Below are 18,486 nucleotides of genomic sequence, written 5' to 3'. Positions count from 1 at the left end.
ATGACAAGATGCTAAAGACTAGCAAGAGAACTGAGACTTTGGAGACTTTGAGATTTTGCAAGGAGACTTGGATGATGGAACTCTGATGACTGGGACTATGGCCATAATGATGGCTATGACTTCTCCCTAAAGGAAGAGATTGGACAACACTAGGGAATCCACCTATCCCCACCCGTCCTTTGCCCATTGTCTTGAAGAGCCTGGAGAGGTAGGTCACCAAACACCACTGAAGTGTCCACCCACGCTGGGCCCACCGACCATGTCCAAATGGAGAAACATCTGTTCAACCTCAAGTTTGTGGCCAAAGAGAGAGTCCCAGCGCCAAGAAATGCAGCAAGGAGAAGACAAAGGCCACCATAAAAAGGCCATTCAGAAGGACAACATGGAAGTGGTGCACATCCATGCCGAGAATGCCATGTGCCAGAAGAAGAACCAGGTTGTGAATTGCCTGTGAAGGAGCATGTTATAGACACTGTGGCTGCTCATGTCTAGGTGGCCGTGACCATGAGCAAGGTGACCAAGTCTATGACCAGTGTAGACAAGTCCATGGATGTGATGCTGAAGACCTCATGGTCTTCTGGAGAAGATCTCCACCCTCATGGACAAGTTCCAGAACCAGTTTGGGATGCTGCATGTCCTTACGCAGCAGATGGAGGACACAATGAGCAGCACCACCATGCTGACCACTCCCCAGAACCAGGTGGATCTGCTGCTCCAGGGGATGGCAGAGGAGGCCAGACTCGACCTTAACATGGAGCTGCCACAAGGCCAAACAAGGTTGGTGGGCACCAACATGGCTTGGGCCAAGCAGGATGAGCTGTCCCAGAGACTGGACCCCTCTGGGACCAGGTGTGATGACCATCGCCACGTCAGGGCCTTGAGCGGGTGGTGCACTCCCTGGGAGCCGCAGAGCATGGAGTTCAATGCTGGAAGGCCTGATGGAAGATGCTACTGCCTTTGGGTTGACAGTATGCTCTAGATCGTTGCAGAGCTCCTCCCGGCTTTATACATTCTTACTCAGATTCTAAAGTTGTCTATGGCTTGTGATGTGTATTTTTCTAGCTACCATTTTTTTTAATTGAATCACTGTGAGAAAAGTTACAAAGTTTTCAGGTTTAAGTCTCGGCCATACAATGATCAAACACCGTCCCTTCACCAGTGCATATTTTCCAACACCAAGAACCCCAGTATACCCCGCATCCCACCTCTCCCCGTACCAGTATGGTAGATGATTTCCTCTTTACTCCCTCTCTACTTTGATTCCATTCAATTTTTCTACAGAAGACCTATCATTATTATGTGGAATTTCCCCTCCCCCCTACATTGAGACCTGCCAAGAAGGCATCATTAGATAATTTGTTTTCTATTGCTGATAATGAAGAACATATGATGTCACACAGCCGCAACAGCGGCCACAAAACTTTGGAGTTCTGCTATTTTAGTAATTAAATCCGGAGGGATTTCTGCCAGAAGCTGCTGGGTTCTGAGATTGGTTTGTGTGCCTCTGGGATCGTGGCCATTCAGGAGTTGGAGACATGCGGGACCTCACAAGGTGGGGGCTAGATCCGGCCCTTCTCCTCTAACTACCTTTTAAAAAAGGTACCTTTTTATGAAGGCTGGTGTGATAACACAGAGGGTAGGGCATTCACCTTGCACGCGGCTGACCTGGGTTCGATTTCTCCATCCCTCTTGGAGAGCCCAGCAAGCTACTGAGAATATCTCACCTGCTCGGCAGAGCCTGGTAAGCTCCCCGTGGTTTGTTTGATATGCCAAAAAACAGTAATAACAAGTCTCACAGTGGAGACGTTACCAGTGCCCGCTCGAGCAAATTGATGAACAATGGGAGGACAGTGCTATATAGTGCTATTGTTATAAGTGGAAGGCAATCCCATAGACACTTTTATCCAGAGGTCTTCAACATAGAGACCAATTAGTGTTTTCAATACAGCTCAGAAATAGGATCCAGATCTCTAAAGGTGTCATCCTAACTCTTCAAGAATTTTCACATACAGCTCAACAGAAACTCTTGCCAACAATTTTGCCTTTGTTTCGTAGTTCACCCGAAAGAACTGTCAAAGATGTTAGTTGATAGTAATAATTTGTAAATACATTTCTTTAGTAGGTGCGTAGGGAAATTAAAGAACAGGAAAGGAAGGAAACACATAAAGTGAGAAGAAAAAATGATGCAGTTGAGAAAAAAAAAAACTTCCCCATCTGGCTAAAAATTCAGAGCTCAAAATTCCTTTTCCAGCCATAACTAGAGTGTGCGGAAGGAAATGGCAAAGTATCTGGGGAGGAGAATGGCTCTTCACATAGCATAGCATTACATTAGGTCATCGATTTTCCTTGCTTTGGGAAGTTTAATGAAGTATTACAAGAGTAGTTCCTTTTATACAATGTTGTAATCCCAAGAACAGCGAAGATGAATGAGATGACAAATAGCTTAGGAAGAGCAGCGTTATTTTATTTTTTTCCTAAACTATTTTTGTTTTAATGAAGGGTCAAGGTTTGATTTGGCTTGATTTAATATTCATGTGGTTTGACCACCCTTCGTCAGTATATTCAACCTCTTTGTTGGCCATTTTCCATCTCTTGCATTTCTTTCCCTTGAAGTAGCCTTTGAGCATTGGCTGGTACCCCAGGGGCTTGAAAGTAACTTGAAGCAAGCTTAACTTTAGAACGTACAGTAAACCCTTTTTGAATTGGACACATTTGCCTGCGGGGCAATGTTAATATGACTAAATGTATGCCAAAATTATTCTGAAGAGCATATTTTCCCTACTCTTTTTATCCTCTCATAGTGAGTGGATACATGGATCTGTGCAGAATATCATCCTTCGTTCTTCCTGCAGTTTGTAATTCTAGTTCTTGAAAATAGATAAGAAAATAGAAAACTCCTTCTTACTTCTGCGCAAATTATTTCTCAGAGATATAAAAGAATCATGGAAAATTTGCAAGAATTTTATAGCTTCCATATCCCATTTATCTTAGTGTGTTGAACTGAAGCTGAGATCAAGGGAAAGGCTGTCAAATGAAGGCCAACAGTGAACGCAGGAAAAGTAAAAATATTTTTATTGCTTTTTTTTTTTTTAGCCCGCCTTACATTTTAGAGAAAAGCATTGTCAAGACTCCATTGCTTTCCTTTTCAGTTGGGCTATGCTCAGCTATGACTTTTTCTTCATCTGGAAAAAAAAAATATCTACTCAACTCAACGTTCTGAACTGCTCAAGTGTAATATATGTATGAAGGCAGAAGAACAGGATATTTATGCTTTCTGGCTCCCAGAAGAGCAATCGTTGTTATTTTGAAGGAGCATAATTTACACGATCATCCTGCCACGTGCTTGACCCTCCCATGTATTTTGTAAATTGTAAAATCAGGTTAAAAAAGTAAACACTAGAGTGGCTTCACGACGTTTGATTTTGAAAGAAGAAAACTTTGGATCTAGTATTGGTATAGCAACAACTTTAAAAAGTCATGCTTTTTCATTGATTTATTCATGTTTTATTTATATGGTTATTAAACACCTACTTTATTCCAGGCACTTTTTTATATGCCTAAAAACAAAGATGCACAAACAAGAGCTATATGCTGTACCTAAATTTTGTAATAGATGAAGATATCTAATTTGTCACCAAAATTGATACTTTTACAAAGACAAAGATTTCTTTTAAAAAAATTATATTTATTGAATCACCATCAGATACAGTTACAAAGCTTTCATGGTGTGTTTCAGTCATACAGCGATCAAACACCCATCTCTCCACCAGTGCACTTTTTTTCATCACCAATGTTCCCAGTATCCCACCCTCTAACCCCACCCCATTCCACCCCTGCCTCTGTGGCAGGCATCTTCCTTCTTACTCTCTCTCTCTCTCTCACTCTCTCTCTACTTTTGAGCATTATTGTTTGCAATACAGACCATCATGTTTGGTCCTTTATCTACCATCAGCACACATCTCCCATCCTGAGCGATCCCTCCAACCCTCACTGACTTAGTAGTCCCTTCTCCACCCCAACTACCTTTTCTCCTACCACAGGTTGCCTCATGCTTCCAAACCATGGAACGATTGTCCCGGGCCTTTTCTCTACTAGGACAAAGATTTCTTAATAAAGATCTCCGATCAACAGGTTTAAATTTATATTTTCCTCTACAAACTGACTTGTGTCTGATCTTAAGGATCAGGGATCTAGGATTTATCGTGTTATTGTGTGGCTGTAGTCTTCATTCTCTCTGTGTGCAGTGATTCTGGGGAAGAGCCTTCTAAACTCTTTTTCATTTGTTAGTGAATGATTTTATTTATTTTTTATTTTTATTTTTTTAAATTTTTATTAGTGAAACACCATGAGGTACAGTTGTAGACTTACAAATTTTTGTGCTTGGGTTTCAGTTATACAATGATTGAGTGCCCATCCCTCCATCTCCAGCTAGGCTTGGTCTTCAGGCCTATTCTCCCTTGAACATGTTTCTCACTTGCCTGTCTATTTCTTTCCTTGCCTATTTATACCCTGGAGTAGTCTGTGTTCTCTCTTGAACACACACTTTTTCCCTTTCTCTCCCCTCACAGATTTTTAGGTAAATTTCAATAAAAACTATCTGGCGTCACCAAAAAAATAATAATGAAATAAAATAAAATATTATCTACATCTCTCTTTTCTGTTGAAGTCTCCTATCTCCCCCACTCTCCTCTTGTTTATTGCCACTGACAGCTCAACCAAATTCTGAGTATCTAATCCCTTTGTCCCTGACTGTCCCCAGGAATATGCTTATTTCTAAACCAAACTGTGGGCACTAGGATGGAATATGATTATTGACCTATCCTTTTGATTGGTGGTGGTGGGGTTGTGATAATGTTAGGAAGGAACTGTGGTCATTAATGAATACTTAAGAAGCAATAGCCAGGGACCAGAGCAATAGTTTAGTGGTGGGGCTTCTGTCTTGCATACGCCTGACCTAGGTTCAATCCCCAGCATCCTATGTAGTCCCCTGAGCGCCATCAGGAGTAATTCCTGAGTGCAGAGGCAGGAGTAAACCCTGAGGGTCGCTAGGTGTGACCAAAAACAAACAAACAAGCAACAGACACCATAATAACTTTATATGTATTATATTATTAGATATGGTAAAAACCCCTTTTGGGGGTTAGATTTTATTATCTTTATTTCACAGCTAAGGGAGATAAGACACAGAGAGGGTAAGGAATATTCTTAAGTTCCCACATCTGGCAAATGATTAAGTCAGAATTCCAACACAGGCTACTGGCTCTTTGCCATTACACTGTACTTCCTGGACATCCTATGTGAGAGAAATTTGAGTGGTGCAGAGAGTGAGAATAAATGGTGAAAATATTGCTCTTTATTAATGATAGGTTTGTTTTCCTAAATCAGGAAACAAGAAACTATTGTAGATACACATACACACAGTTTTGTGAAAGATAATTCACAGATCATACAATTCACAGATCATTTAAACTCTGCAGTTCAATTTTATTATATTCACAGTTAAATATTTATCACTACAATCAGTTTTACATTCCTTTTTCTAAGGAAACCCTGTATCAATGGGCAAATATTCCCCATCATAAAATATAGGGTTTTTTTTCTTTTTTTGTGAATGGCTTCATTCACTTAGCAAAATGTTTTCAAGGTCTACCATGCTGTAGTATGTGTGAGAACCTCATTCTTTTTTAAGATTTAATAACATGCTATGATATGGTTAAGCCATAATTTATAAATTGATGAATATTTGAGTTGTTTTCACTTTATATTTATTATGAATAATGATGCTATCAGCATTCATCTGTAAATCATTTTAGTGAATGGGTGACTCTCATTTGTCTTCAGTATATAACATGATAGTGCATATACCTAGAGTTATGAGATCAATAAGAGGAACTGGCAAATTCTTTTCAACAGTGACTGCTATTTGATATTTCCAACAGGACCCTATATATGAGGGTTCTAGTTTCTCCAAATTTTCATCAACACATTCTTCTCAAAAAAGTATTATAAGCATTCTTGTAGGTGTGAAATGATATATCTTGTGATTTTGATTTGCAATTTCTTCCTGGCTAATGAATATTTTCTGTGCTGATCAGCTTGCATTTACTTCAGAGAAATGTCTGTATAAACTCAGTAGACATGCTCCCTATTTCATGCCTTATATCTTGAGCTTCTGTTCTCTTTTTCTTGATAGTTTGCTAATGGCATATCAATTTTCTTTTCAAAGAAACAACTTTGGATTTTGTTGGTTTCCCCTATTATTTTTCTATTCTCCATTTTATTGGTTTGTGTTCTCTTCTTTATGTTTTCTTGCTTATAGAAACTTTAGTTTTCTTCTCCTCTTTGCTCTTAAGGAAGTTTAGGGTACTGACTTGATTTTATCTTTATTTTACATTTTAATTTTTTTTCTTTTTGGGCCCCATCCAAGAGTTCTTATAGTTTTCTCCTGGCTCTGCATTCAAGTATCACTCCTGGTGGGCTCAGGAGACCATATGGGGTGCCAGAAATCAAACCCAGATGAGTCATGTGCAAAGCATGAGCCTTATCAACCATATTGTCTCTAGAACCCCTTATCTTTCTTTTTAAATACAGATATTTACAACCTTAAAATTTCTTGTGAGCGTTGCTTGAACTGTGTCCAAAATGTTTTTGGTGTGGTATAGCTTCAATTTTATTATTTCAAAATATTTTCTAATTTTCCTTGTTATATTTTCTTTGGACCATTGATTGGTTAGCATTGTTATTTAATTCACACCATTTGTAAAATTCCCCAATTATTTTGTAATTAACTTAAAATTTTAACAACAGCACCCGGCCCAGACAAGGTCAGACCTGAACACCTGAAGAACCTGCCGTCAGTACTCATCAATACACTGGCTTGGCTCTTCACACACGACCTGTCTGAATGCAAGGTTCTGTCCCAGTGGAAAACCAGCAGGACTGTACTACTGTACAAGAAGGGAGACATCCATAACATTGGCAACTATCACCCGATCTGCCTATTGTCTGTCACCTACAAGTTGTTCACTCGAGTCATCCTGAATAGGATTGGCAGAACACTAGATGAAGGACAACCCTGCGAGCAAGCCGGGTTCAGCAAAGGATTCAGCACCATCGACCATATCCACACGATAACCAAGCTCATTGAGGTTTCTGGGGAGTTCAAGATCAATACATCAATATCCTCTGTGAGCTGTATTACGGATTCACTAACAGGATCTCACCATTCTACAAAGAAATAATCATTGATGTCAAGAGAGGGGTTCGGCAGGTTGATACCATTTCACCGAAACTCTTCAGTGCCACCCTCGAGAACAACATGCGACGACTAGAATGGGAAGGAATGGGAGTGAAGATAGATGTTTGGCAACTACACCACTTCCACTTTGCTGATGACATTGTTTTAATAACACCAAACATTAGCCAAGCGGCACAAATGCTGGCCGACTTTGACCGTGAGTGTGGAAAGGTCGAACTACAGCTGAATCTTACGAAGACAATGTTTATGAGAAACAGCCTCATTCCTGACGCCCCATTCACTCTCAACGGAATGACCATCTCTGAATGCAACAGCTATGTATACCTAGGTTGAGAAGTCAACATGACAAATGACCTGGTACCCAAGCTGCGCAGGAGGAAGAGAGCGGCTTGGAACACCTTCAAGAGCGTCGAAGAAATAGCTAAGAGGACGAAGAACCTCCTGCTCTGGGCACATCTCTTTGATTCCACTGTTCTTCCTGCATTAATATATGCCTCAGTGACATGGGTCCTACGCAAACAGGATGAGAACCCTATTTGGGTCTCCCAAAGAGGAATTGAAAGAGCTATGCTTGGAATATCACGTTTCACTCAAATGAGAGAAAGAATCCGGAGTTCCGACCTCCGTCGATGATCAAGAATCAGGGATGCTGTCTCGTTTGCCAAAGTGTCAAATATCAGATGGGCTGGTCACGTAATGAGATTTAAAGACCACCGCTGGATTAGAGCTGTTACTGACTGGATTCCACAGGATGTCAAAAGACTGCGTGGCCGCCCACCTACCAGATGGTCAGACTTCTTCATCAAGATCATGAACGATTGGTTTGAGGCTATTCATGTTCCTAGAGGGAACAGACACCATTGGGCTACACTAGCATGCGATAGGGACAAATGGAGATGTTACTGGCACCCGCTCGAGCAAATAGATGATTAACGGGAAGTCAAGTGATCAAGTGAACTTAAAATTTTAGTTCCACTGTGGCTGGCAACATGTTTTGTGAATTGTAATTTTTTTTTCAAATTTATTGAGGCTTCTTTTATGGCTAAGCATATAGCCTATACATACTAGAGAATATTTCATATGAATTGAGAAGGGTGACTTACTGCTGTTGCGTTGATGAGACTGTGAAAGTCTATAAGGTCTAATTGGCTTATAATACTGCCCATATTTTCTGTTTCCTTATTTATCTTCTCTGTTTTTCTATTCTATAGTTGCTCATTGAAAATGGCCAAGTTTCCAACTTTATCATGAGTTTTTTTCTCCCCTAGTTCTGTCAGTTTCTACTCGATGGTGGTTTTCATGTATCTTTAGTTGTTACATTTGCATATTTCAATGTGTTATCTTGAGAAATTGGCATCCTAATCATTATAAGATGTCCCCAGTTCTCTATAGCAACATTTAAAAAAATTCCATGATTGGGAAAATTGGAAATAATGGTGGTGGGATGGTGTAAAGGAAGTGGGATTGGTGTTGGAATATTGAATGCCACAAATCATCATGAACAATTTTACAAAAAATTCCATGAAGCATGCAAATGAAAATCCATTAAAAGTTAAAAAATCCATTTTTTTTTTGAGATCTGCCTCCTCTCCAGTGAGTCATTCCCAGTGATAATAACTCAGTGTAGTGGTTGAGTGCTTATCTGAAAGTTAAGTGTTCTTCTCGATAATTTGCTTGTTTGGGGAGTGGGGGGCCCATAGTCAGCAGTGCTCAGGAGCTACTCTCTGCTTGGTGCTCCGGGGTTACTCCTGGCATAGCACAGAAGATCATGTGATTCTGGGCATTGAACTGGGCTTCTTATATTTGGGCTCTTGAGTGCTGAGGACCACACTTGATGCTGAGAGGGGAAAGTCATATTGGGGAATAAAACCCAGGTTCTTGCATATACTTAACACGCACTACACCCCTAGGTGCTATCTCTTGGGCCCTACTTATATTTTTAAATTCATTTTGCCGGAGAGCTAGTCATTACAGAAATTTTATGGCTGCTGGTTATACAATGTAATTTATTTCTATTTTTTTTCTTTCAAACTATTTGTCATCAACCTAAAGTGTGTCTCCTGTATCCAGTATATGGTTTGGTTTTATTTTTTGTAATTTAGTTTGATAATCTTTGCCTTTTTACTTAGTCACTTAATCCATTCACAGTGAGTTCTATTCTTTGTATAATTGGATTTTTGTTTGCCAGATTACTCTTTTTATTCCTCTCCCTTCCCTTAGTTGTTGCTCTTGTGAGATGATCAGGGACTTCCCTTTTCTGTGGTGCTTAGTAGCAGTTGCATATCTGGATTCAGGGCTCCCAATGAGCCCCCTGTGTTCGCCATGGATAGCACCATTTTAGTTGCACATTACGTGTGTGCATTTTGGATGTAGTGCTCACTGTGGGTCATTGTGGTGCTCAGCTAGTGCTCGATAGGTTCAAACTTGAAACACAGTACTTGCACATCTTCAGTTTCAGCGCTTGTTGGGGGTTCACACACTTCAGCTCTGAGGTTTGCTGATTGTGTGCTAGAAACCACACTCTGTTGCAGTTCTGGAAGTGCCCAAAGAGCCTTGCGCAGCGCATGTGGGTGGCATTCGGGATCAAACTCATGGTCTCATGATCACAAGGCAGGGGTTTTTGTAAGCACCGGGCCATCCCCCGCATCCCTGCAATTTTACTCTCCTTGGTTTTTTCAAGAGCTTCCTGTCAAGCTGTCTGCATTATTTGCTATCACACTAAATTGTTAGCCTTCACCAGTTGTCGACTGATTTCTCTATAGTGCTTGCCAATAACTGGAGTATAACCTGCTTTACAGTCTGATCTGATTAAAGTCAGTTAGGAGGCGTTTCTGAGACCAGTTTTTGAGTTCTATTCTTGGATACCTATATTCCTGGCTTCCACTGGTTAACCGACTACCTAGTCTGTGGTTACGGAGTCTCCTTTTAATTATTTACCACCAAAATACCCGTTGCTTTCAGATCACACTTAGATTTGAGTTCTCTACTTTCTGTTTTTTGTAATCAAGGGATTTTTTTTTTAAAGGGAAAGATTTGAAGTGGTCTGTTATAGAATGCCTCTTTCTCTACACAAAAGTTATTTTATTTTCTCTCCTTAACCCCCACCCCTTTTTGTGGTACTCTCCTGAAGTTTAATGTCTGGATTCAGTGCTCACAGACTGAGCTCTGGTGTTCACCATGGGTAGCTCTCTTTCAGTGGCACATTACTTGTGTGTGTTTTGGTTGTGGTGCTCACTGCGTGTCACTAAAGTGCTCAATTAGTACTTGACAGGTTCAAACTTTGGACATCGTGCTGGTACATCTTCAGTTTTAGTGCTTGCTGGGGTTCACATACGTCATCTTTGGATCACCTTTTGGCTTTTGGGCCAAAAGCCAATAATTCTCAGGTGTTACTCCTGACCCTGCATTCAGGAATTACTCCTGGCAGTATTCAGGGATATGAGATATGGGGTGCTGAAGATTGAACCCCTGGTTGGAAGCACGTATGGCAAGCATCCTACCCACTGTACTATCACTCCAGCCCCTCCCTACAAAAAAATTTCTGAGCCACAGCTTAGAGAGTGGCTAGGGGTGATGACCTTTCTTTCATCTTCCTGCCTTGCTTCTTTTATTGTGAATTATCTGCCCTCTTAGTGAGCTGAACAAGAGGAAAGTTGAACCCTTAGAGACTTTTGACTTGCTCTCTCTGGTGTAGCATCCCTGCCCCATGTGTGAGGCTTGAATAAAAGATGGAACATCCTCACCACTCAGTCACATTCACCAAGAATTAGCCTTTTGAGCTTGAAGTTGGAGGACTATGAAATGACAATGCCCTGCTTTTTATAGCAGGAAACAAGAATCCTTCAGCAAGGCACTCGAGGGAGAGGGACTCCCCTTTGATGGGGTGTGTTCACAGAGGACCTTGCCTCAAGCTGGAATAGATGGAAGCAGCAGTCAGCAGGTCATAGTTCTGTGCCACCGTCCCTGTTCTTACTAAAAAAACACAAACTTTCATAGATGAATGGTTTTTCATATTTTTAAATGCCCCCAAAACAATTTCTAACATACTTGCTTCTTTTCAAAGGCCTATAAAATGCTCTTAAATACAACAGGCACATTTCTGGTTGCAGCTGTGTTCTGGGAAGTGGAACTAGATAGATAATCCAGACAGAGAATGAAGAGGTGTATGCAGTGGCCAAGGTCCAGGCCGGACACAGATGAGCCACACAAAAGATCATCTAAAGGGGACACCTTGAAAAATGTGTGGGGAAAATGAAGTCAATTACCCAAAGATGAGGATGACAGGTGCCAGAGGCAGCAGGAAGTGATGTCATTCTCTTCGTGATCTAGAGAGAGCGGGGAGAGGTTATCTTAGTGAGCTGGAGCTCACTGGAGAGAGGACACACAGATAGGAAAAGTGTCTGTGTCAAGGATTCTCGGCGCTGCACCACTAAACTCATTAGGGAAGGAGAGAGGAAGCTGGACAGGGAAGAAATTCACCTCCAGTGCTTTGCTTCTGGAGCTATAGCACAGCAGGTAGTGCATTTGCCTTGCACGTGGCCGACCCGGGTTCGATCCCTCTGTCCCTCTCGGAGAGCCTGGCAGGTTACCGAGAGTATCCTGTCCACAGGGCAGAGCCTGGCAAGCTCCCCCTGGTGTATTCGATATGCCAAAAACAATAACAACAAGTCACACAATCGATGAAGAACGGGACGACAGTACTACAGTGCTACAGTGCTTTGCCTCTGAACTCTTGCTAGTGTCTTCCATTGGCCAAGACTGGAATGTGACCTAGTGAATATAGCCTACCTGGGAAGGTAATGGAGCCGAGGGGAGAGGTCTACAGATATAGAGGAGGGACACCACGGTGCTCAGGGGATTTCTCTGCATTTCTAGGACAATGCCACTGCTTTCAGTACTTTCTGAAAAGACTGGCAAGAAGCATGGACTGAGTGCTGTTCTTCTGCTTCTAACCTCCCAATGTATGTCTTCCCCATCAACCACCGTAATCACCCTCTTCACTATCTTCACTTTCTTCAGGCATTGCTTCTACCATAGATCAAGAAGGTCAAAACTACTTTCCATCACATCTTAAGCCAAGAACGTAGATGCAAAGATGTCAGCAGGGTTACTAGAGTTCTGGGAAACAGACACGAACAGACATGAAGAAGCTTTCTTCCTCAGGTGTAGCAGTGGAGGAGAGCTGCTTTTGTTCTGTGGCAGCTGTCAAATATATCTTACCGCTACATGCCCTCCAAAGGCAGGGCAAAGAGGACATTGGTGAATGAGCTCATGATATTTATTGACAACCAAAGAATATTCCGCAATAAATCACTCTATCACTAGATATGCAAATTCATGAGTAACAGCGCATACCGGCTGACTTGTGCATAGAAGCTATTGCAGAGACAGCTGGAGAGAGGTGTCTGAGTCAGGTTTTCTTTTTAGCAAGATGAAAGTGAAATCCCTGGATTACAGGAAAGGGCAGGGAACAACTGCATCACCAGACTGGCCTGATTTTGCGCATTATTTGCTAGAGTGATGCCAGAAATGAATGGGATTCCAACTTTCCACTTCCCCTCCCTCCTCTTCCATTTCTTCTTTCCTTAGCTAGTCCCCCGCCTCCCCCGCCCCCCACGGTCCCCATCCCCCACGTAATCTCACTTTCTTCTATTCTCTGCTTCTGATGCCAACAAGGATGTTGTTACTGTCTTTCCATGGACACATGAAAATCTAAACCTGGTGTCTGGTCTTACTTCCCTGGAACCTGCTCTCTTGCCAACATTCTCTTCTAGCGGGGGGTATGAGAGACCCCCTTTGGCAAAGGAATCACATCCTTGCTATTGTACGATCCAGCGTGGAACTGCTTCTCCTTTCCCTCTGTGTGCAGTTTCACTCCTGTGGAAGCTTCTCATGCCAATGTAAGTTTTCAGTAAAAGGAAGTTTTTTCCTCCACATGTTCCCCCTCTCTGGAGGTTTTCTTTGATTTTTTTTGCATGCTTGCATAAAAGTTGATTTGTGGAACCTGGAACCAGAGTGAAGGTACAGCAGGTAAGGCTGTCTTGCATGTAGCCAAACTGGATTTGATCCCTAGGAAACTATTTGGTCCCCTGAACCTGCTAGGACTGATCTCTGAGCACAGAGTCAAAAGCAAACCTGAACTTCCCTGTGTGATCCCAAAATAAAACAACAAGAAGTTGATTTGGGCTTTGTCACCTGGAAAGCCTTGCACTGTTGATGGTCCTTTCACAATCTCGACAGGACTGTTTAGGTACTTCTGTATCTTTTCCTTTTTGGAAGGACTCACCCTTCTCTGTGGGGTCTTGGATTTCTGCATCTGGGTTATGCTTCAGTTTTTTTCATCTCTAGAAAGGTCAGTATTTGCATCTCTATAGGATGTGATCTTTGGACTACTTCAGGACTGGGTGATCCCTTCTTAAATTTTATTATTTCCCCAAAGTACATTACCAGTCCCCTTCCTCCCCTTCCCCCACAATTGCTTACAACAAAAGGATGAATCCACTTTATTTAAGGTTAGGATTCCCACAAGGATTTTCACCAATGACTATAATAAAATCTCATATTTCTTAATAATAATTTAAAAAATTAAATTTACCACCAGTATAGCTTGGGGTCCCAGGCCACATTCAATGGTGCTGGATTGTGGATGCCAGGATTAAATTAGGAATTTGTTCATGCCAGGCATGTGCTCTACCACTTGTGCTATCTTCCTGACTCTTGATTATAATTTTTTAAATTCTTGCTTATAATTAAATTTTTGAATTTAATTATAAAAATCGTTCTCATAAGCATAAAAGGCTACGAAATCATCTCACTTCTTACCCCATTGGGTCTTAGGGCACACGGCAAGTGAACCATTTCTCTTTGGAGATGAACGGAATATGGGACGTCGTGAAAAGTGCTTGTTAGTGGCATTTTGGTAATGATTTTATTTTAAGGAATGGTTATAATCTTCTTTTGGAATGCTTGCACACTCTACTGAGTGCATGTAAACCTCAACTTAAAGAGGAGAACTTAGCTTCTATCCCTGTCGACAGCGTGGGAGCAAGAATGACCTAGGAATTGCTTTAGGTTGTGAGGAAAAGAATACTGTTGTTTTCTCTACTCCAATGCTTTGTTTTTCTCTAAAACTTTTTTCTTCAGTGACTATAACCTGACCAAAGATAGGGAGCAGCAGATGTGAAGGAGTGCCCAAGAAAGCAGGAGGTCTTGAGAATGAAAAATCAATTAACATGAATTTGTCTTCCAGGAGAATTTAGAGTAAAACAAAATGTCCTAGGCTTCCCACTTGTTACTTCCCTCTCTGATCTGAATGGAACTGCTGGAGAAGTGGGTCAGCCAGCTCTGCTGGGAGTCTGTTGCTTGAGAATACCTCAGATCCACTGGGGTTTAGGATTGCTCTGTGAATCTCTGACCAGTCTGCAATGCTGTTTATCTGACACTGGATCGTAAGAGCAAAATCCCAGTTCTTATGGGCTACTTCTGCCTTGGGGTAGAAATAGGCGATGAAAAGACTGAATCGATTGTATTGTGCTTCTTACTACCTAGGAGAAGGAGGCAGACTGCATAAGGTCATTCAGCATTGGCATCCTCATTTGTAATAGCATTGTAGTTCTTTAGGATAAAGTTCGAAAGATGAACTGAATTTTGGGGTGTGAGGTGTTTGGTGCACCAATGTCAGGGGTTTTGATAGGTCAGTGACTTCTAGACAAGATCTGTGAGTTCTTCCTTTTGTTTGGCCAGGCAGTCAGACTTGCATTCATGTATTCATTCGATTTGCTTAGGATCACATCTTTCCCATTCAATACTTCTGGCAGATACAAGAAGTATTGTTTAGAAAGAAATCAGGGTGGAAACACCCGCAGCTTGGCTTCTGATTCTAAAGGTACATGCTTAACAGTACAAAAGTTTCCATTTGGAACATTCATTCAGGAACTGTGTTTGGAAGACAGCTACATGTCTCACTGTGGTTTTGCATTCTTCAGATTCAGAAAAACAATAAACAAAAGAGTAAATGCAGAACAGTAAAACCAGGCCAATGCATCATACTACTCTACTTTGGGCTCTGATGCCCTGAAAGATTAAATCCTTAAAGCTACCTGCTTGCTCTAGGAAGTTAGGTAAAACCAATTTAGCACTGTAGTACTGTCCTCCCATTGTTCATCAATTTGCTCAAGCGGGCCCAGTAACATCTCCATTGTGAAACTTGTTGTTACTGTGTTTGGCATATTGAATAGGTCACGGAGAGCTTGCCAGGCTTTGCTGTGTGGGTGAGATACTCTCGGGAGCTTGCCAGGCTCTCTGAGAGGGGAGGAGGAATAGAATCCAGCTCGGCCAGGCTGGCTGCATGCAAGGCAAATGCCCTACCACTGTGCTATCGGTTTTTTAAAATTTTTTTGTTAAACTGATTAAAACCACTGTAGAGGAAATTAAACTAGTGGGTTTTAACTAATGATTCTTGGAAAATTTCTAGCCCATAGTGGCCCAGAAAAGCTCTGTGGCAACAGAAAAAAAAGTGCTTTGCCATCTCTCCATTCTTGGGATGTGAGACTCAAATTGTCCTTTTGAACATCAGGCTTTGGCAGAGTTGTTCTAGATCAGAGGGCAGCTGTCCATCTCTGCCTTGTTATTTTGGGAGGTTGGATGTTTAGTGGAAATTGCAGATCCTTTGAAGTTGGACAAACATAAATTCAAATCCTGGCACTGGTGCTTTCTGTGTAACCTGGGAATTTCTTCATCTGGGAAATATGTTAACACCTGCCTTATAAGGTTTGTGAGAATTCAATGAAGTACCATGCAAAGCATCAATATGTAAATGGTGTTCACTGTGTATATTTGGGGGGAGAGGGAAGGTGATTTAGGAAGCTCACAAAAACACTGCTTTTACATATTGTAACAGAAGTCACATAGTGTGTTATGTAACCCACACGATGTTCAGTTGGGTATATCTGTGGAGCATATAAGCGTAATGTAGTTCATGGACCTTATTATAGAAGACAAACTTCCAGTTAGCATCACTTTGAACTGCGTTTTGGTTCTCAGTTCAGTCTTGAACAAAGACTTATAAGTTACCAGGAAGGCTCTTGACTATTGCAGTCTTGCTTTCTAATAATATCTGGAGCTTTGGAAACTTCCAAGAATTAAGATTAAGGCTCTAGTCCTCTCTTGTCATATACACACACTCACACATACACACATACTACGACACACATATGATACAATCTTAAAAGTCCCCCAATGTGGGGTGAGTCTAATGCTACTCAGCTTGTTAAATAATGAAAAGGGATATTACTAGATTGATGGCTTGTAAGGCCAAGAGCAGGTCAATATCTAAATCTGCAAACTCCTCCAGGTTACAGAATAGAAATGCTCAGGGAAATCAATTTTAAATAGCTCACTAGGTTTTAAGCTACAACTAATCCAAAGATTTTCATGTTTTGCTTCTGTGGAAGATTTTTCCTTGATTTCTTAAATAGAAGTCTCCTAACCACCTCTGGTTTGCCACTGCCTGACTTAAAGAGATAGTTGCTTATGTTTTTAACTTAAAGAAACATTCCTCTGTTTATCTTTTAACAGTTTGAATAGCAGATCTTTGATGGTTTCTGGATATGGGACTTATGACATTCAGTAAAAGATTTGAGCAACCTTGGGGTCCAAAAAAATAAGATTAAGGAATAATTAAATAATTCACAGTCACGGTCCTCCCGTTAATCATTGATTTTCTCGAGCGGACCCAGTAACGTCTCCATCGTGAGACTTGTTACTGTGTTTGGCATATTGAATACGTCACGGGTAGCTTGTCAGGTTTTGCCGTGCAGACGAGATACTCTAGGTAGCTTGCCGGGCTCTCTGAGTGGGGCGGAGGAATCGAACCTGGCTCAGCCGGGCTGGCTGCATGCAAGGCAAATGCCCTACCACTGTGCTATTGCTCCAGCCCAATTAAATGATTAATAATAAATAAATAAATCAATCGCTATTTTTAAATTTTTATTAGTGAGACACCATGAGGTACAGTTGTAGGCTTACAAATTTTTGTGCTTGGGTTTCAATTATACAATGATCAAATACCCATCCCCCTACCAGTGCCCAGGATCCACGATGGATCCCAGTATCCCTCCCACTACTATTCCCCCCATCCCACCCTGCCTCTGTGGCAGGGAATTCCCTTTTGTTTTCTCTCTCCTTTTGGGTATTGTGGTCTGCAAAAGAGGCACTGAGTGGAAATCATGTTCGGTCCATAGTCTACTTTCAACATGCATCTCCCATCCTGGGAGGATCCTCCAAACACCCTTTATTTGGTGCTCCCTTCTCTATCTGAGCTGCCCTTTCCCCTAGCATGCCCGGCTGGCCTCTAAGCCATGGAGTAATCCTCCTGGTGCTGATCTCGGCTATTCTGGGGTATTAATCTCCTATTTTGTAACTTTATGTCCCCCAGATGAATGAAATCTTTTTATATCTATCCCTCTCTTTCTGACTCGTTTTGCTTAGCATGATACTTTCCATGTAGTGCCACTTGTATGTAAATTTCATGACTTCATCTTTTCTAACAAATAGCTATTTTTTTTTTTTTACCTTCAGATTCCTTCTCTGGAACTGAACAGAAATCTGAATGGAGGATTCAGGACCAGGTTGGGGCAGAAGAGGATTGTGTTGAAGGGGCCTTTATGTTACCAGATACAGCCACTTCTGTGATAGGCGTTTGGGAGCACCTCAGTTCAGATGCTGTGGAGGCATCTGCTCAATAAGACCATGCTTCTGTCATCAAAAAGATTTTATCTTTTATTTCACTACAGACACTATTGGCTTATTTTCCTTTTGTCTATTTGTGTGTTGTGAAATATACTGTGAGGTGTCTCAAGGGCTGAGCAAGACTCAGCTCTTGGGGGTCTCTTGCATGCCAGGCATGCACTCCAGCCCTTTGAGATACTTCCGCAGCCCCCAGACATGACTACTTTGAAGAAAGACACTCATTTCTTCCAATCTCACCCCTGGGCGAATCTCTTTTGAGAGAGCAGAGAGCTCAGATTGCTGTGTTGGCTTTCCATCAAATGACATTGTTTTGAACTGAATTTCTTTCAGGGACAAGCTAAATGAGTTGTTAGGGATTCTTAGCTCGGCTGCCTCACAGTATTTCCTTGGAGGTGCTTTTTAAACACTCAGGTTTGGATCCTGGGATGCACTCCAGGCAGTTTTCAGCTCAGTCAGGGGAGTGCGCATACTCTCCAAGG

General features: G+C 41.6%; 1 pseudogene; it reads left to right on the top strand.

Annotated features, from left to right (window-relative positions):
• Positions 1-267: 267 nt before the first annotated feature.
• LOC130021171 (charged multivesicular body protein 1b-like) lies at positions 268-18,003 on the top strand (annotated as a pseudogene).
• Positions 18,004-18,486: the final 483 nt, after the last annotated feature.

The sequence above is a fragment of the Sorex fumeus genome, unplaced genomic scaffold (genome assembly GCF_029834395.1).
Source record: "Sorex fumeus unplaced genomic scaffold, SorFum_2.1 ptg000014l, whole genome shotgun sequence".
In the NCBI taxonomy this organism is placed as follows: domain Eukaryota; kingdom Metazoa; phylum Chordata; class Mammalia; order Eulipotyphla; family Soricidae; genus Sorex; species Sorex fumeus.
This window is presented reverse-complemented; position numbering and strand designations above follow the sequence as displayed.